At 48.7% G+C, this 20,549-nt stretch overlaps 1 protein-coding gene across 2 annotated transcripts in view; it reads left to right on the forward strand.

Annotated features, from left to right (window-relative positions):
• The window catches only part of DAAM1 (dishevelled associated activator of morphogenesis 1), a 95,698-nt gene that overhangs the window by 12,214 nt on the left and 62,935 nt on the right, over window positions 1-20,549 (forward strand). For both annotated transcript variants that reach the window (XM_063159735.1, XM_063159736.1), the window contains exon 2: window positions 7,465-7,563. The gene's annotated coding sequence lies outside the window, so the exon portion shown is untranslated. The remainder of the gene's footprint in view (window positions 1-7,464; window positions 7,564-20,549) is intronic.

Consider the following 20,549-nt stretch of genomic DNA (forward strand, 5'->3'; position numbering starts at 1 on the left):
AAGGAGGTCGTGCTGTGGACCTTGACATCAAGGCATGGCCAAACCCAGTCACTTTCTGTGCTGGGGAAATTTGGGAATCCTCAGTCCACAAAGATCTGGATGTGGATGAAGCAAGTGTTCCATGAAGACTGCAAAAGCCTCAGAAAAATCTAAAACTGGGATGGCTGGAAGATGGTTTCAGTGCTTGGGTGGGAGTTATGAGGAGAGGAACTGGAAAAACCTCCAGGGCTGGTGCCGTTTTGCTTTCTTGGGATGCTCTTGACTGAAAAGCTGCTGAGTTTTGATGCCAGTGAGACAGAAAAATACCTGGTGGCAGAGTGTCCCCCCGACTTCATCCTGCTGTCGTGGGGCTGAGGCAGTTTGGTGCCCTGATCTGATGAGGCATGGCAGCCCTGCCCTGTGGAGATACCATCTCCTGGGAGGAAAATGTAAAAATAACCACGGCTTTGGCTGCGTCTTTGGGTTGCGTGAGAGCGCAGCACAGGAGGTGGGGGATGAAATTATATCCATGGAAATGAGGCAGGAGAAATGAGTCCTTTCCTGGGAGGCAGACCTGAGGGAAGGGTCCTGCAGATCATGAGGGAATTGTCCTTGTCCTCCTGTACTGTGCTGGGGTGCAGGGGACACACTGGAGCTGGGCTCTGGGGTGGTTTCAGGGGGTCCCCCAGGGTTCCCTGTCGTCATCCTCATCCTCACTGTGGGCTGAAGGAGGTGCAGCCCCGCGTGGGTTCCTGCACTCATCCCATGCCATGGCTCCAGGCTCTAGACAGATGACACAAACCCTTGGGAGAGACTCTGTCCTGCCCAAGGCTTTGGAAACCTGTTGGACCCATTCTTCCACCTCTTTGCTTTTCTGAGCTTTTGTGGAACAGGCCTGTTCCTCCATGGGGGACCACTGAAGTGTGGAGCTGGGAATAAAATAAATCCATGGGAGCTGCTGTGCATGGCAGACGGGAGCTCCTGGCGTAAACAGGCTCAGCTAATTGAATCTGTGGTGGACATGATCTCCTTTGTCTTGCAGTTGAGCTAAATATACCTTTGGGTTGTGGTTATGGAGGCTAACTCCCTTTTTGATTATGGAAATCACACTAACAAGGGATGCAGGTGGCTGCCTCCAGATGGAGCCAAGGGAAGAGCAGGATTGGGGGCTGAAACTCTGCTTACCTCTATCTGGACCAGGGCCAAAGTGTGGGATGCTGGATGGGCATCTCTGTGAAGGGTTCCAGCTCCAGAGTTTCATGTGATGCAGGTTTTGGAAGCACAAGGAATTCCAGCATAGCCATAAGCTTTCCATTGTCTGACAGGTTTTGGAGTTTGGTGGCTGAGCTGCACCTGCCTGGGCATGGCTGGTGGCTTCAGGACAGAGAAAAGGTCCCTCTCCATCTTTGCATGATTCCCAGAAGCAGCAGTTCTGTATTTTTGGATGCAAATGAAAATAAAAAGCTGTTGGTCAGCTTGAGCAGCAATTGGGAGAAGTTTTAGTCTTGGAAGGCAAAAAGGAAATTAAAGGCCCGTGGTGAAATTTTATGTGTCAGTCCAAAGGTGCCACCTGGCAATGTGTGTTCCTGGGATTAGGCACACAATACACAAAAGCCATTCTGTCTTTGGGGTGCTCTGCCAGAGCTGCTGGGTGAGTTTTGGCTGCTTTATCTCCTGAGGTTTGTCCTGTGTGACAGCATCTCAGACTCTTCTGTGTGACAGCATCTCAGACTCTTCTGGTTTGGCCTTGAAAGACCAGAAGGTCACAACAACAGGTAAATTTGCTGCTGCATCTTCCCTGCCATGCTGGCCTCAAAGCCAGGAGTCACTTAATTTTTTCAGCCCTCAGTATTGCTTCAGAGGAGCCAGGAAAGCAGTTCAACAGCAGGAGAGCTTGGGTGAAATGTGGCTTCAGGCTCTCTAATATTGGCGATTTCTGAGTTAAATACCCGGTGTCAGCCATGCAAATGCCTTGTGCAGGTATTTGCTGCAGGCTGGCAAACCTCTATTCCCCCATTTGCTGCCCTGGTGTGTAACCAGCTTATCTCTGAGCAGCTGGATTTAACCCTCTTATCCACCTCCGTGCCAGCCCTTCACACTCTGCTGCTCCTCCCTCCCAGGATGCCAGGAAAAGCCTGGATGGCTTCCATGGGAAATGGATGTTTGCCCTCCCTGGGATGATTACTTCTGTTATTTAAAAAGCAACAAAACAAAAAATGCACCAGCAAACTCTTGGATTGGGATAATTAAGCCAACTGATGTGTTTAAGTAAATTAGTTTCCTTTTAATTGAGAAAAATATATATAGTCTCGTCATGGTTCCTAAAATAATGAGCCGCTGACCTGCTTTATCCCTGATTTGGCTTGCAGATGGAGAGGGAGGTAAATTATGATGGAAGCACAGAATGTCCTGATCTGGAAGGGACCCTTAAGGATCATTGAGTCCAAACTCTGGCCCTGCACAGGACATCCCAAGAATCACACCCTGTGCCTGAGAGTGTTGTCCAGATGTTCCTTGAGCTCTGTCAGGCTTGGTGCTGTCATCACTGCCCTGGGGAGCCTGTTCAGAGCCCACCCACCCTCTGGGGGAAGAACCTTTCCCTAGTGTTCAGCCTAAACCTCCCCTGACACGACTTCATCCCATTCCCTCAGGTTCTGTCACAAAGAAGAGATTTGTGCCTGCCCCAAATTTGAGATAAAAGTGGAGGAAATCAGCTTCATCCTTGAAAAATCATCTCCTCGTCTTCTGTGGCAGCGCCTGAGGCTGTTAGCTCAGGGAAGCAGAGACTTGCTGTCCAGGGGCAAGGCAGTTTGTCCTTCCCGTCCTGGTGTCTCTGGAGCAGAGCAGCACTCCATGGTGGGACAAGGCAGTTTGTCTGTCCTGTCCTGGTGTCTGTGGAGCAGAGCAGCACTCTCTGATGGGGCAGTTTTGAGCTCAGAAAGGTGAGATCTCACCTCCCTGCCCTTTCCATAAGCCAGGAGGATGCTGGGGAGCCAGGAGCTGTGCCCTGGGGCTGGGAGGAGCCAAGGGACCACATCACACCTGAGATTGCAGAATAAAGTGCTGATGGCTCTCCCAAAGCCAGTGCACGTGGGAATGGCACCCCCTCAGCGGTGGGTTCAGTGATGCGATGTGATGAGACACGTTTATTTATCCAAATTCTGATCAGTGCCGAGGGAATGGGGTGTGTTTGGGGGAAGGGGTGAGGCAGCCTGGCAGGGTGGAGGTGCCTGAGATCAGCAGGGACCACAAACACAGCTGTGTGTGCCTGTGTGCCCTGCTAGCTCCAGCTCATTGCTGCTGCGAGCCCCTGCCTCACACTGCTGCCAGACATGCCGTGCTGTTATTAATCTGCTGAGATAATTGTGGTTTTAGTGTTTCCAGCGGGGGAGTTCGCAGGAGGCAGAGGCATTCCTGGAAGGTGGGTGCCATCCTGGAGGCATCCAGCAGCCTCCAGTGACTCAGCTGGTGCTCTGAGTGGTGCTGATTGTCAGAGCTGGGAGGTAACATGAAGAGGACAGGGAGCACAGGCAGTGGTTTGGAGCTGTGGAGTAGCATTGTCACAGAATTCACAGAATCACTGGGTCACAGAACCACAGAATCACTGGTTTGGAAGAGACCTTCTGGACCATTGAGTCCAACCCATCCCCAACACCTCAACTCACCCCTGGCACCCAGTGCCACATCCAGGCTTTGTTAAACACACCCAGGGATGGGGACTCCACCAGCTCCCTGGGCAGCCATTCCAGAACTTTCTCACCCTTTCTGTAAAAGCTTTTTCTTAATATCCAACCTGTATTTCCCTTGGTGCAGCTTGAGTCTGTGTCCTTCTGTCAGTGCTGCTTTTTGAGCTGTGATTAGCAAAAGAGGCAGTTTGGGAGCAGGGCTGCTGCTGAACCCACGGTGTAAAGGCAGTGCCTGACCCTGCTTTGGCTGATGAGTGTGCAGGGAAATGCTGCACGTGCATGAAATCTGGGGAAACGTTTTGTGCTGGGGAATGGGAATGCTCCTCTTGCCTTTTCATCAAGAATCTATAAAATGGCATCCAGCAGCTCTTCAGCCCATGCCTGGAAGCCAAAGCCAGGTGCATGCAGTCCTGAACGAGGCATGGGGACATCTGGATGTTTATTTATATTTGAGCTGCATTTGGCTACTGGAACAAACATTTGCAGAAAGTGGCCTTAACCTTGGCTCAGCATCCTGAATGCAGAGCACAGGTAGCCCTGAAGGGAGTTTGAGCTTGATGAAAGCACATTAAGCCATCAGTAGCAAGAAAAGCAGATAAGATCAGCAAGCTGCAGTGTTTGGGAGCCCCATCCTGTAGGAGAAGTCACTTTCAGAGCAAACACTCCTAATGTTTGCTCACAGGGTTGGAGGAGGACAATGCACAAGAGATCCTAATGGATCTGTGCCACATCTCCTGAGGGTGACAGTCCCCCTTGCCTGTCCCACAGTGAGCAGACCCCAGAGGAGTGGCTGGGGCAGTGTTTGGGAAGCTGTTGGGGGCAGCAGCCTCTGTGTCCCATCCCACCTGGTGGCTGCAGCCCTGTGTAAGCCAGCAGCAGGTGTGGATGGAGTTTCTGCAGCTGTGAAAATGGTGTCAAGCAGTTTTTTTTTCTTGCAAAAATCACCCATTGGTTCTGCATGCTGTGGGGCAGAGAGGTGGGGACCAGGTGAGATGTGACACAGATCTGCACTGGCCCCTGTGTTGCACTCTGCCAGGCCCCCAAAAAATGTAAGAATGTCTGAAATGTAAGAAATGTCTGCTCTGAAAAAGTGATTTCTGCTGGAATGTGTGACTGAAAGGGCTGCAGTGCAGCCTCTCACTGCTGAGGAGAGTCCTGGTTTTGTCTTGTCCCATTGATCTGAATGAAGTGATGTATAAGGACGTTTTCCATGAATCAATAAATCCATGCTTGCTGCTGTGCCTGGGAGGTTTAATTTGCTCTAGATACTGCACAGAGTATCTCTGTCCTGAATTGCACTGCCAAGTTCTGCTCTTTGGGAGAGGATGAGGATACAGCTGGATCCTCTGGGAACATGCTGCCAGCATCTGATGGTGCCTGATCCCTGTTAATTATTGTGCACCTCGTGGTGTGGGCTGGAGAGTTCAGGCAGGGGTAAAAGCAATGGTTTCCCTGTGTGTGGATTTTGAGGGCTTAGTCCATTGTGCCAACCATTTCCTGATGTTACAGATCTTGGGGAAATTGAAGCCAATAAAAAACAGGGAGGGCTGGGATCATTCGCCTTTGAAGAGACCACAGTGCAGAAATCTGGGTTACAGGTAGGTTTTCCTTCCACATCTCTGAGCGATGCTTCCTCTCAAGAAGAATTGAAAAATTCCCATTGCTCTGCACCACCTCCCCTCCCAAAAGCTGCTTTTATGAGCCCCTTGGAAGCAATGCACATGTGTTTGCAAAGCCTGCCACCGGATCTGCCTGGGAAAAGAGGGTTCAGAAACACATTGAGAAGTTGAGGTACCCCCAACTCCCCCCAGTCCTGAGCTTGTTTCCCTTGCTTTATCTGAGCACTGTGGTCATGGATGCATGAGGGGACCTTGCTTTCTGCTGTGCACTGGAGTTTGGGGTTGTTCCTGACCTATTCCTGTGCACAATGGGTGTTTTGAAAGCCTCTGAACTGGTGGGGCACAGACTGGCTCAGCTGTCCCTGTGAGCGCCTGGATCCCACCCCACCTCTCATCCTGCTCCACCTGCCTGGCTGAGCCCCCAGGGACCCCTCCACTTCTCCTCCAGAGCAGCTCTGAAACCATTTTCCATCTCTTGGAGGTCAGAGCTCAAGCTGGAGAACCCAGAAACGTTCCCAGAGCCAAAACACGCCGTGGCAAGCGGGTGTGTGCCTGCTCTCTGCTTCTCATTTCCTCCAGCGCTGTGAGAGCGCTGCAGCTGCACATGGGGTTTCAGCAGGGTGTCCCCTCTTTTGTTCCTATACATCAGAAAAGTCTGTGCATGTGTTTATATTTAAAAACAATATGTATATATTTCAGCATGGCCGTTTGTGAGCTGGGCTCCTCAGTACTGGTCTGGTTGGGCAAAGGAGGGATGAATTTCACAGCTGCCTATCTGTTGCACTGGCAGCTGTGTGATGGTCCTGATGGTTCTTGCACTTGGAAATAACAGGCAGTGATCCCAAACCTGCTCAGACCCAGCTAGGAAGGCTCCTTTAGAAGTGAGCAGGCTTTGGGGTAAGTCTGGCAGCACCAGTGGAGAGGCTCCATTTCTGTGATTTGTGTCACACAGCCTGGGCAGTCCATTCCACGTGTGCCCATCTTGCATCTTCCATGCCCTCTTTCCCACATGCTTGCTGGTGTGTTGGAAAGAAGCAGATGCAGCTTCTGGAAGCTGTAGGGGCTTCTTGTTGGGCTTGTTGCACATCCCCTGGGACAGCAAACACAAGGTCAAACAATGGAGCAGCCATAGAATGTTGTCATTTTAAATAATTGCCATAATGGCTTCTCCTCCCTTTCTTCCACCCCTTCCCCATCACCATGTCCTTCCCCACCCATAACCTGGGGGCTGCCTGGATCTCTTCAGGATTTATGTTAAAAGGGAAGTGTTTTGTGCATAATTAAAGCATCCTATTGCTGGATGGAAATGGGATTTGGTGCTTACCGCTGTGACTCTTTCTCATGCATGAGGGTGAACTGATTGATTGCTGAGGTTTGAGATTAAATATTCCCCTGAGCTCCACTGGCATTTAGTGTGCTGGGGAGGGGTGGAGGGGAATTCTGGTTTTCCTCCAAGGCAAGGAGAGCACGGGAATGTCTGCTGAGCACATCCCCTCGTCCTGGTTTGCAGCATTGACTGTAACAGGCTCCTGGCACGGCTGCCTTGGGCACCAACAAAGCAGGTGCCTTTCTCCATACCCACACTGGTGGATGGGCTGCTGGTGGGCTTTGCAGGTTCCTCTCAGTGCTGCACTGAGCATCCCATTGCATCCTGCCCATTCCTGGTGACTCAGCTGCCTCCCCACCTGCCCACACCTAGCAGTGGGGCAGACCCGCTGTCCCCACCTTTCTCCTTCAGAGTGCACCTTATTTGTTTATTTTCCTGAACTTCTTTTCATCCCCAAAGCCCTCTGTGTTTGGTTTCGATGGGAAAGGAGGAGAAACCCCCACACTCCTCTCCTGGAGTGCGTGGTGGGTTGGAGACGCCGCCTTCCCCTTTCCCTTGAAGTCTAATTTTAGCGGAAGGCGTTGGCATCCCTCCAGGGCATGGCAGAGATTTCCTATCAGCTGCCTAGACCTTAAGAAACAAAACACACAAACAAACACAGCACAGAAGCACTTGAGGTTTATTTGGGTGAATTCTTTCAAAAAAAAGGGTGTGACTTATTATTTTTTATTTATTTTTTTTTATGAGCAGCGCACGCTGGCTTTGTTCTGCTGCAGTCGGGTATTTCAGGTCTTCCAAGATTTAATCAGAATAATTAGTTACTGTCTGTTTGTACCTTCTGTTTCTGTTGCAGGGTTACCAAAGGGTGTATTTATCTCCCAGAGGGCTGCCTAAGTGTGGCTTAATCATTAAAGCATCCGATTTCCTCCAAGTTATCTGCCATGAGGCTTATGTAAGTAAACAAATAAATAAATAAATGAAAGCAGGGAGGGTGGGGATGGTGTTGGTGGATTCAGCTTGGGGGAGGGTTGTACGGATTTTTCCTGATTGTCACGGGTTTAATTGTGAGCTGCCTGTGGTGGTTCCCAGCCCGTCATGTGGGGATCAGAGGACTGAGTGTTTGGGCTGGCACTGAACACCCAGCCAGTTTAATGAGGCTGCTCCCAGCCAAGCCTTGACCCCACTAAACTGGCAGGAGCTGTGTTGCTCCCTGTCATTTCAGGAGCAGGGGGGAAAAAATAGACCTTACAGGAATGAAAGGCTTTTGCTTTCACTCGTACAGTTATGGCTTTGACTCCTTAACCCACTGGTATCCCTTATAAAAATCACAGCTCTGTGTGGGAATAAGTCACCACTGTAAGTTTGGCAGGATTGGGAATTAGCTGTTTTTCAGCCTGTTTGCCATGTTTGGATTGGGAAGGGGGGCTGTTAATGCACACATTTCCCATCTCTAGCACAGGAGATGAGAAAGGCTCAGGAGGTCATTGCTGGGGAGCCTCACAGCGAGGGCTGTGAGGTGCTGAACCAGCCCTGGTTTGTGCCTGGAGCCTGAGTGGATTGTGGGATATTTTCCCTTCAGTGTTTGTCACCAAGAGCACATGAGTGGCCCTGTTCTGATGGCAGTGTGGGGCTGAACAATTTGCTTTCTTCTGTTTGCTTTCTCTTTCTGCCTGAGCTGGTGTGGTAGAAGTTGGATTCTGAGGTGCTGCCTTTGCTGCCTCATTTATTATGTCCCCTCTGCAAGCCCTGGGAGTGAGGGTTTGGGGTGCATGCTGCTTCCCTGATGGATTTAGATACTTTTGAATCCAGAAACAGCCTTTGCCATCAGTTTCTCTGCTTCCCTGTGTGAGAGGAGCATAAATTTTTGAGGTTGGTAGCTTTGTGTTAGCCTTTCCTAGAGATACAGGTGTGCAGCTGGGCTTTGTTCTTCCTGGGAGAAGCTCATGAAAGGGAAGGGGCCTGGAGGGGACAGGGTGGCACCAAAGGGATCTGCAGGGCTTTGGTGGCTTCAGGGAGAATTGTTTGTGTGCAGGTTGAGGTTGAAGTCCATCTTCTCTCTGCGTTTGTTGGGAAGAGTAGAGACGAGTGATGGGGCATGAGTTGGACTCTGTTGTGGCAGAGCTGAAGCTGGGCATGATCCCACATCCTGCCCCAGCTTCAGAGTGACAATTTGGAGAGACAGATCCCCTGGTAAATCCCCTGTGCCCTCTGGGAGTGATGTGAGGCTGTCACAGCCAGCAGCGCGTTGCCGGTGCCCTTTGCTCTGTCTGCTCCGGTGTGTGTGCAGTGGGAAAAGTCCTGCTTGATGGAAGTACTCCTAAGAAAGCCTGTCAGCCTGATTTGTTCCTTGATGTTTGCCCAGCTGGAAAGCTGGTGGCAGCTCAGACAACACCTCCTGAAGCACTGGGCGTGTGTGATGTGCAGCGCAGCCAGTGCTGCTGCCTGGCACAGGGAGGGCTGCTGGAGGGCTGGCAGGTCTCCAATCCCCATCCCACCCGTGTGTCCCTGCCTGTTTCACTGGGCCTTTCACAGATCTGCTGGGTTTGGGCACAGGGAGAGCTGGGGAGGAGGAGCAGAGCTGGTGGAAGCGTGGAGGGGAAGGGAGATGATAGAGGATGGAGAGGACGCTGGGAGGAAGAGGAGATGATGTGGCTCATTTGCCTGATGCTTTGGAAGTTGCTTAGCTAAATTAAGTGCTCACTAGGGAGCCTCATTTGGATTTTAAATAGCTTTGGAGCATGTGAATGCTCTGTGTTGCTCTCTTCTTCCTGCAGTGTCAGCCACCTCCTGTCTCCTTCTCTGAAGAATATCCCCAAAAGTCTGCCTTAGGATATGGGAAAGCTTGGTGGTCACCTGCTTTCATAAAGCTTTTCAAAGTTCTCTCCAAGCTCCTCATCATTCCAGACCATCCATCCTTTGGTTTTTTCTTCCAGTCTGGACACTGTGAGCTTTGGTGATTGGGACTGACCACAGGTTCCCTCTCCCACAGAGGCCACGGCATGCCAGGAGCTCTGTGCTCATCACACAGCACCAGCTGCTCTGGGATGAGCTCACTGGTCTTCCACCATCCCACTTAAAGCAGAAGTTGATGCCTCTTTGGCTTTCCTGTTCTTTTGCAGGACTGTGTATTTTTTCTTTCCTTTCAGCCAGCTGAAAACCTGCTCCAAGAGCCTGGAGAATGATTTTGAGTACCTTATTTCCCTGGCTGTACCTTGGTGCAGGGCTGGATGTTATTTGTGCACTTGATCATCCTGCTACTTGGTAAAGGAAATTCCTTAGTTTTATTTAATTTCTATAGAAAATGAAAGTATCTCAAGATATTTATTTTTCTTTTGTCTCCAGAGTAACACACTCAGTGATGGAGGGTGCCAAAGGCAGGCACAGATCCTGAGGATGGGGATGCAAACCATGTTTGGTCTCCAAAAAACTGTCTCAGTCAAGGATGGGGAATATTCCCCGCACCAGAGCCATCCTGGGGGGGTTCAGCTGTGTCCCCCCATGCAAGGAGATGGTGGCCACCAGGTGCCACTGAGGTGTCCCCAGCCATGGGGCTGCCTGCCTGCTCCGCCCCTCCACCATGTGCCCACCAGCCACTCCCAGCTGTGGTGGGGGAGGCTTTGGGAGGAGCACACCCCGTTTTCCTCGTAAAACTCCAAACAAGAGGCTTGGCCTGGTTTAGATTTTAAAAATAGCTTGCACATTTGGAAGCTAAAGTTTCAGAAGGGCTCTGGATGGGATGATGGCTTTGATCGTGACAGTCCGAGATCAAGGCAGGGCTTTTTGGGTTTGCTGCATCAGCTGGAAAATATATTGTAGTGTCTAGACTTTATCATCCTCAAGAAAGGCTCTTTTTTTTTTTTTCCCTACTCTACAAAAGCCCATGTACAGTTGGTAGGAGGGGCTCTGATTGTGCCCAGGAGCATGTTGGAAGAGGTGGGGATGAGCTTTGGGCTTTGGAGGACTCAGACCCTGCTTTGCAGGCGCTGTTTCCAATGGAAGTTTGGGATGTCAGCAGTGGGATGAGGATGGGCACCAGCTGTGTGCCAGAGGGGTCAGTCACTGCAGCTGAGCCCTGCTGACACCTCAGTGCTCATCCTCTGGCTGCTGTGCCTGTGGTCAGCTGCTCAGACCAGCATCTCCCACAACTGCCTGAGTTTTCTCTGTGTAAATAACCATAAACATCCACCTTTGATGGTGTGTGGACAGAACTTCAGCATTTTTAGCTTGAGCGTAGAAAATTTCCTCTCCTTACCATTCCATAAGTAGGTTCTCAAGTTGTTTTTTTTATTTTACTGAATTCTTTTATTATTTACATCTTGTAATTCCAAAAGAGAGGCAGGGATGGATCTTCCTCATTTGCTTGGACTAAACTCAAAAGCCTGCTGAGAAGGTGAGGACATCTGGCCACATGTATTTATAGAACCATTAAAGTCGGATAAGCCCTCCCAAGATCTTTGAGTCCAGTCTTTGATCAAACACCACCTTGTCAACCAAACCACAGCACTGAGTGCCACATGCTGTTGTTCCTTGAACACCTCCAGGGATGGTGACTCCACCACCGCCCTGGGCACTCTGTCCCAATGCTTAACAACCCTTTCAGTGAAGAAATTCCTCCTGAGGTCCAACCTGAACCTCTCCTGACACAGCTTCAGGCCATGTCCTTTTGTCCTGCCCCTGCTCCCTGGGAGCTGAGCCTGACCCCAACCTGGCTGTACCCTCCTGTCAGGGAGTTAGAGTGAGAAGGTCCCCACTGAGCCTCCTGTTCTCCAGGCTGAGCCCTCCCAGCTGATCCTCATCAGACTTGTTCTCCAGACCCCTCTCCATCTCCTTTCCCTTCTCTGGACACCTCAATGTCCTTCTTGTTGTGAGGGGCCCAGAACTGGACACAGCCCTTGAGCTGTGGCCTCAGCAGTGCTCAGTACAGAGAGACTGACTCCTCCTGAAAGCCCACACAGCTCCTCTGTCACACTGGAGTATGCCCTGTGGAAGAAGCAGAGGCAGTTTTCCTTTGAAACTCTTGTGTTTTGCGTGCAGGGCTCTGGGGTGTGTTTTGGCAGGTGTGTCATTGGCAAAGTCACCCCCAGCCATGTCCTTGGTGTCTCTGCTGCAGCACACCATGATGCCAGGCTCAATGCCCCAGGCTTTGGAGGGGTTGCAGCCTGGTTATGAAAGCTTCATCTGGAAGCTTTGGGGAACATTTGGAAATGTTTTGGAAAACATTTGGATCGAGGATGCCATAGCTCTGTGCTTGGTTGTTTTACTTTGATTTGTCCTTGAGCGAGAAAAGTGCTGTAGGGTTTCTGTTTTTTTTCTTTCCACCAGCTTTTCTTTTAGACAAACTTATTTTCAGGGATAAATCAGAGCAAATGCCAGTGTGAAAATAGTTTGTGGTGTAAAACGGCACTAAAATCGAGCTGGAAGGGATCTTGAGAGGTTACTTTGTCCCCAAGGGTAGCTGAATACGCTCATTGGTCTGGAAAGTGAATGTCTTTGCTGGGAGTTGTTTTGTCATAAATTTTCTCAGGAGCAGAGGCAAAAATCTACCAAATAATGCTGTCAGAATGTGTGCACGAGTCTTCCTCAGTTTATTCAAATAATTTGCTGAATAAGTGTTGAAAATTAATGCTGGGTTTGTTCCCACAGCTGTTCAAAGTAATATTCCAGTGTAACCTTTCCCACCTTGGCATTTGCCAATATACTGAAACCATTGTGGATGAATTGCAGTTACCCACAGTCTGTATTTGACATGGAGCCATCCCTATTTTGCCCCATTTTTGGGACAGCAAGTCCCCAGAAGGCCCACTGGGATGAAGAGCAGGTTTTTCTTGGTTTCTTGTGAATTAGTTGTGACTTTTCAGTTTTCCAGGTGGTCACCAGCCCTGTGGAAATCCACAGCAGCCTCTCCCCTTGACATCTGCAGGCTTAGATAAAGTTGTCAGATCCTGGGCAAGGATCACCAGAAATCCTCATCTGCTTTGAGATTGAGCCAAGTGATGACTTTCAGTTAATTTCAGTTAATTTCTCCTTCACCTTCCTCTGTCCCAGCTTTGTGTCTTGAACGATAAATCAAAAAAACCCATACCCAAGAGCTCTTCTTTAATGCCCCCACCTTTTAAAGGTGCTGCAGAGCTCCATGGGGTTTTTCACCTTGCTTTCAGCTCCCCACTTCAGTGATGGAAGGCTCTGAAGGAGGTTCACCTGCAGCCAGCTGGATGCAGGCTTGTTCTCCATCCAGCATTGTGTTGGTGTTGCAATCCACACAGCCCAGATGGAGACTGGTTTTCCTTCACCTGGTCCTTTTCCCAACCAGTTTCCAGTAGGTGATAGGGGAATTCACCCATTTCTGGCTGTGGGGAAGGCTTGGCAAGCCCCCCTTGGCCCATCTGCACATTCACAGTGAGGATGACTGGCATCAGCCTTATTGTTTGGCCAAGTGTATGCAGGGATATCACAGCTTAGATTTGTTGCAGATGGGTTTCTGGATGTAGTCTGAGGCATTCTGCCAGCCAGTTTTATATCTGTGTAAAAGTGATTGGCATCTCTATAAATAAAGCTGCTGTGGGATTATAAATCTAAATATACTTATTCATTAAATTATTTTTACATTTCCACTGGGTTGTCATCCTGGCTTATCACAGGCAAGCCATGCTCTCTGCCTGAGTGTTATCCACAGCTCCAGCAATGCAGCTTCTGAGGCTTGGAGGTATTTTTTGACTTGTGTGTGAGCTATCCATGAGTCTCTGTGCCATGGATCTCTTCACTTGGACTTCCTCAGAGTCATCACCGGGAATGACCCTGTCCTGGACACTTCTGTAAATGGCTGTAACTACAGGAATGTGAGTTTTTCTTTCTTGCTTCACAAGTAAGCATGACTTTGCTGGGCTATTTAGTACCTGTGACCTGGTAAATGCTGTTTGCCTGGCTCCTTTGGTGCTGGGCATGGCTCCTCCATAAGATCCTCCATCTGTGTCCTCAGGCAAGGAGTCTCACAAATTTTCCTCCTCCTGTGCCCCAGGCCAGGCTGGATGGAAAAAGGGCTCTGTCCACCTGGTTTAACCATCCCTGCTGGTTGTTTTGGCTACAGGAGCAAGGAAAAATGTCCCCCAGACCAGTTCCAGGTGCAGCTGTGAGCTGGGGAGGGGCTGGAGGGAGAGCAGCAATGCAGGCTCTGGTAAATCTGGCTTGGTCTTTGAGCAGGCTGATGAGAAAGAACACTTGAGAGCTGCAGCCTCCTGTTTCTCTGGGTTTTTTTTTTCCTTCTCTTTTCAAAGCATTTGATTATTAATTCAGTAAATGATGAAGCACAGAGAAACATGTGCCTGCGTGGCAGAATATCAGCTGCCTCACTCTGCGTGGTAATAACATTCATTGTTGAAAGTTAACCCATGATTTTTCTAATTTCCTAATGAAGGGAAGCTTTAAAGTCAGTCTGTCCATCTGATCCTCCTTCCATCACTGACAGTTCACTAAGTCCATTGCCTGGTCTTGTCCTTTCTTTCAGTTTGGTTTTTCATCCCAAATTTGTGGGGCTGCTGCAATTTTGGTCAAAACAGCCATCAAGTTAGAAGGGTGTTTAGGGAGGTTTTTTATTAAGGGATGCAATGAAACCTCAGCCTGCACTAGACACCAGGGAGCACACATAAATGTTATGAACATCCCAGCCATAAAGAGTGCTTCGGTTGGATTTGCCACGTTATGAGACAGCAGAGAGCCCACGCTGCAGGTCCCTGTGCAGACATGTAGGTGTTACCAGGGGGGATGTTCACCTCAGTGAATTCCCTGGTGTCTAATAAGTGTGAGTTCATCCTGCTGCCTCACTCTAAAAGTGGCTTGTGTTGCTCAGAGTCACAAAAGGAAATATTTCCATTCATGCTGGTATTTCTAGTGCTGCTCACCCCACTAAATGTAGTTTTGGTAGCATGACAGGGTCAGCACTGTCTTGTAGGGTCTTCAGAAACTGGGAGCAGCATTTGCATGTGTGACCGTGTTCACAGGGGTTTTAGGATGAGGGAAGAGATGAGGATCTGACTCCATGTTTCAGGAGGCTTGATTTATTGTTTTATGATATATATTATATTAAAACTATACTAAAAGAATAGAAGAAAGGATTTCATCAGAAGGCTAGATAAGAATAGAATAGTAAGAATGATAACAAACGTTTGTGGCTCAGGCTCTCTGTCCAAACCAGCTCACTGTGATTGGCCATTAATTAAAAACAACTAACATAGGCTAATCAAAGATCCACCTGTTGCATTCCACAGCAGCAGATAACCATTGTTTACATTTTGTTCCTGAGGCCTCCCAGCTTCTCAGGAAGAAAAATCCTGAAAAAAAAAAGATTTTCCATAAAAGATGTCTGTGACATGGTGCTGCTGTATGTGGGTCCTGTGTGGGTGTGGGATCATTTCATCACCTTGTCTCAGGGGGAAGGGAGAGACCCTGGAAGCAAAGAGCAGCCACCAGCACTTCCCTGCAGGGCTGTGCTGGGGTGCAAACAGGATCTGACATTCAGTGTGTTCTTGGTGAGCTGCCAAATGTTTGCATATCAGCCTGGCTTTTACTGGTAGGTGTCAGTGCTTCTTTCCAGGCCTGGTTTCCACCAACACCCGAATTCTTTGTAGTGTTGGGGTTTGGTTTTTTTCTTCCCCTCTTTGTTTCCTCTTTTCTTTCTCCATTCAGTGCCTTGGTAAGAACACAGCTGAAGTGCTGGGAGCCCAAAGGAAACCTGTCTATTACACATGACCCGATTAGAAGCCATGGTAATAAGCATTTGAATCTAAAGCTAGATTAGGCAGGGAGCAGTCTGAGGCTGGATTTGCATAGCACACATTCCTTTTCTCCTTTTCCATAGGACGTGTTGGTAAATCTCCTGAAAGTGAATTTAGAAAGGCTGGCATGTGTCAAGTGCTCCTGTTGATGCATGGGTTGTTCTTCTCACTAAGCTGGGAAAAAAATGCCTGTGATTGCCTGAAGATGCCTTTTCTCCTCTCTGCCTGCTCTCACAGCTCGTGTTGCAGCCCATGGGTATGGGTAGCTCTTGCCAGCTCCACAAATCTGCATTTTGAGGGCATTTGGAAAGTTTTTGCCTGGAGAGGCAATTATTTCAGGGTGCTTTCTCTCTTCCTGTGACAACTCTGGCAGTAGTGGAGTGAATCTGGAATTTTCAGGTACCTAAATCCAATTTGCAGCTTCTTCAGGCTTTCACTTCCATGTTACTGGTCTTGTGCTGGAAAATGCTGCAAAGATTTGTTATCCAAAAGCCATTTAATTTCCTTCCCCTGTGGCCAGTCAGAAGATTGTGGATGATCTGAGGGTCAGTTATGTCATTGCCCTGTGTTTAGGCCATCCAGTGATAGTTTAGGGCAATGGGATGCAGAGATCAGACAGAGGGGGAAAATTGTTTTTCAATGTTTAGGGCAGTGTCTGGGCAGCAAATCTGCAGGCTGTGTGTTCTGGGAGAGGGTTTGAAATGGAATCATGGGTTTCAGTCCCATGATTTTTTGGGCCCCACTTTGTTATCCATGGTGTTGTCTGGGCTGTGTTGGAAGACCTGACATTCTGGTGAAGGCAGAGCTGCCCGCCTGAGTGGCCTCTATCAGCCAATTCCATTGCCATTTTTGCTGATAGAGGTGTTCCCAGAGCTGCTGAAGGAAGGGGAGAATGTTTCAGGGTGTTGGGGATGAATTCCCTCACTGGAATTCCCTCGCCTGGTGTCAGTCAAATGCATTGCCCTGAAACCATGACAGGAGGGAGTTTTGAAGGAATGCCACCAGTCACTGATCACCTGAAGCCTTTCCCAGGTGTGGAGAGCTCTGCAGGACCCTCCATGCCCAGGACTCATCTCTTTAAAGTGTGAAGTTCTCATGGGTTTGCATTGTGGGTGAACCCAGACTGGTGTTGACGGGTTCAAATGCCATCACTCCAAGATTTAAATGCTGAGCATGACTCCAGCTGCTCTGGAATAAATAAATAAATAAATAAATACCCCTCTAGATAGTGACCCCCCCTTTGGTCACTTGGGGTCATCTGTCCTGGCTGTGTCCCCTCCCAGCTCCTCTCTGGTGGAGTGAGGACCAGAGACCTTGACTCTGTGCCAGCCCTGCAGAGCAGAGACTCAAACATCTCTTGAGTTAGCAACACAGTTTACAGCACAAACCCAAAGGAAATGAAGCATTCCAGCCACGACCAGCTTGGGAAGGGGCAGGAATGGTTTGGGGAGGTGAGAGGGGTGGGAGCATCTCTGCAGAGAGCACTGGGTGGGTGTCAGAGTTTGTCAATGCTTCTTTCCAGTTTGGTTTCCGCCAAAACTGGAATTCTTTGCAGTGTTGTTTTTTTTTTTTTTTTCCCTCCCTCTTTGTTTCCTTTTTTCCTTTCTCAAAGAAATCCAAGCATTCCAGCCTCAGCCAGCTTGGGAAGGGGCAGGAATGGTTTGGGGAAGGTGAGAGGGGTGAAGTGGAGGTGTGGGAGCATCTCTGCAGAGAGCAGTGGGTGGGTGTCAGAGTTTGGCGCTGCTTTATACAACCATCTCCCTTTCCATTAAAAAAAAGCCTAGAAATTGCAAATAACCACAGGGATAATTATTTATTTATTATCTACAAGGGGTATTTATTTATTATCTACAGGGATATTTATTTATTACAGGGGTGGGAAGCTTGTGCTGCAATTTGTGCCAGGTGCAGTGTGAAAACCTGCAAAGAAGAGAAATCCACTCTCATATTTAGCCTGTGACCACGGTAGCTGTGATATTGCCCCTCCAGGGGGTTTCCTCACTGAAATGTTTGCTCAGGAGGGGTGGAGAGGCTCATTTTGTGAGAAGAACATAGAGATGAAGCTGCCTGAAGCACTGGAGATGCTGTGCATGCCTTGTTTGGACTTCAGACTCTCTGGGGAAAACCAGATTTGGTTCAATCAATGCACAGAGGAAAAACTAACAATGCTGTGCATGTACTCAGTGTGTTTAAATTCAGTTTGTATTGACACTGCTGATGCTGATACTTCCCTGGATTAAGCATTAAAATAGCCTCTATTGATTTTTAAATGCATCCCCTTGGGACCTCCACTGGGCTGACATTTCCCTCTGGATGCTCCAGCAGGAGAAGAGCAGCTTTCCTTTGGTCCATCCCCAGCAGCCATGTGGGGAAGGCTCCCTCCCCTCTGTCAGAAGCTGGATAATTAGGCAATTAAAACCACGTGTCCCCATTAAGAGAGGTCCTGTGAATTGCAGGTGGTAGATTGGAGCAGCTGTCCTGGTGGAAAATCGAGTCCTGCTGCCCTGTGCCTCAGGATGGTGCAGACCCATCCTGGTCAAAGCTTTTGCCATAAGCTACATTTTGTGTTGTAGCCACATGAAATAAGTCTGACCAAGCCTTCCAATTAATTTCACTTGCCGTGCTAGCCTGATTTTTTTTTTCCCATTTAAATGCCAACAGTATTTTAGTGAAATGTGATAAAAGTTGCTGTTTTTTCCCAGGCTGGGTGGGAGCTGTTGGGATCACGTTGTGCCTGCTCTGAGCTCACATGCTTTGTTTTTTGGTGTTCATCTCCTGGAGCACAGGGAGGTATTAGTGTCACACTGGGAGGAAAAGTGGCCAGGAGGGCTTTTCTGCCATTAAACATATTTATCAAGGAATTCTCAACCCCAGGTTTGTACTTAAGGGGGGAAAATCACTCTGGATTAACATCAGAATTTAAAAACCTTTAAAAGAAAATCAGCATTGCAGATGGGTAGGCCAGCTGAGACATCTGACAAGTGTGTTTTGTTTGCTCTGGGCACCTTCAGTAGTCTGGGTTTAATGGTATCTTGAAGTTTAATGATATTTTAGCCATCAGGGTCCCTGCTGGGAAGGACTCCTGTTTCCAGCAGCCTTCATCCAGTTTCCATTTTGAGAGAGAAAGAAACCAGCTTGCTCCACACCACAAAATGCCTCAACACCTGTGTCACAGACATCTTTTATGAAAAATCCTTTCCTTAGGATCTTTCCTCCTGAGAAGCTGAGAGGCCTCAGGAACAAAATGTAAACATTGATTATCTGCTGCTGTGGAATGCAACAGGTGCATCTGTGATTGGTCTCATGTGGTTGTTCCTAATTAATGGCCAATCACAGTCAGCTGGCTCGGACAGAGAGCCTGAGCCACAAACCTTTGTTATCATTCTTTTCTATTCTATTCTTAGCTTAGCTAGCCTTCTGATGAAATCCTTTCTTCTATTCTTTTAGTATAGTTTTAATGTAATATATATCATAAAATAATGAATCAAGCCTTCTGAAACATGGAGTCAGATCCTCAACTCTTCCCTCAACCTGAGACCCCTGTGAACACGGTCACACACCTGTGGTTCCAGTAGCCTCACCTTAAGCACAGATAATGCTAAAAAACTCCAAACACCACCCAAAAAAGCCCTCTGGGACTCAGCCAGCAGCTCCTTGTTGCCTTGTCCTGGTGGTGGCCCCGTGGCAGATGTTGTTCTGGTGATGGACTGGAAGCATCTGCTGCTGAGAAACTTGGAAACTCCACTTTGTGCAGCCCAAATTAAGAAGCTTTAAAAGAAGAAAAAAACCTGCCTGCCTTCAGCCAGTGTCACCCCAGGGATCACTGCTGAAATGGGGAGCAGTGAAATGGAAAGCTCAGCATTTGAGGGTTTGCATACAATTAATCACAGGCACAGCCCAAGTATTCACTGGACGAGCAGGGATGAAAAAAGGGGAAGAATTAAAATAAAGGAAGGCTCTTGATTGAACTGTTGTTCTGCAGGAAAAGACTAATTGGGCAAACAAATCTCCTCCTCCAGTGGGAAATGCAGCTCCTCTCTCTCTTGCCAGGCTGCTGAGTTTGTATTAACAGCATTTGCATCGTCAAAGGGAGGAGTGAGAACTTGTGATATCTGGTGGAAATCAGTGCAAGGCTGGGCTTTACAGCTGCTTTTAGCACCTTCTGGAGGTATGGTGTGCTTTGAATGAGCAGTTTTCTCACAGCTGGGGCCAAAACCAGCTGTGGAGAGGGACTGGGGCTGGATTGATGCTTGTGCTGGGTGATGGGGATGGAGGATGGAAGAGGATGCTCCCCCCAGGATGCTCAGTGAGGCTGTGGGAGCCCCCTGAGCTGCCCAGAGGGTCTTGAATCTCTCTCTTTTAAGTGGTTTTGTCCTTGAGGGCTGCCTGGACAAGGCTGGGCATCACCCAGCCCAGACACTCCCAGACCAGGTTCAAATGGCACGGGAGAAATTCTGGGAGATCTTCCCTGCAAGGCTTCAGGCTTTCAGGAGAGCCTTGGGTGGGTGCAAATCCCTCCCTGCAGGTGACCCCAGCTCTGAAAGGGCTGTGTCTGCCCCTGTGAGCCCCAGCACAATGCAGCACTGACAGCTGGTGCCCCAAAACAAAAGTGGTTTTCTTTTTTTTCTTTTTTTCTTTTTTTTTTTTTTTTTTTTTTTTTTTTCCTGTGTTGCCTTTTAGAACTTGGCTGGGACACAGGGAGGTCAGGGGAATGCCCCAGCATCTTTCCTGGATGCTCTGCCTCCCTCTGCCTTCCTGGAAAGTCTCTTGGGCTTGGATAAGTGTTGCTGTGCCTGGGTTTCAGGGTGCAAATCATGGGGAACAGATAAAGGAGTGCTGTGTGACTTGAGAACTGTTTCTTCCTCCCACCAGTGCCAGCCCACCCCACTTTTTTGGTTTGATTCTGTGAAAAGAGGACCACAGATCTGCCTGGTTTCTGGGAAAATGGAATGTGTGTGTCTGTAAAATTGGGTCACTCATTCACCCTAGTGAATATCAAGAAATATATATATATATTTATATAGGTTTGCAAACTGGGTCTTGTCTGTGGCTCCATGTTGTTGTCCTTGTTCCTGGAATAAATGGTATTTGCCTGAGCTGATCTGCTGGAGCTCCTGTAAGATCTGTAGTGGTTTGGAGGATCTCAGCTTGTCACTGGTGAAATTTACCC

The sequence above is a fragment of the Melospiza melodia genome, chromosome 6 (assembly GCF_035770615.1).
Source record: "Melospiza melodia melodia isolate bMelMel2 chromosome 6, bMelMel2.pri, whole genome shotgun sequence".
In the NCBI taxonomy this organism is placed as follows: domain Eukaryota; kingdom Metazoa; phylum Chordata; class Aves; order Passeriformes; family Passerellidae; genus Melospiza; species Melospiza melodia.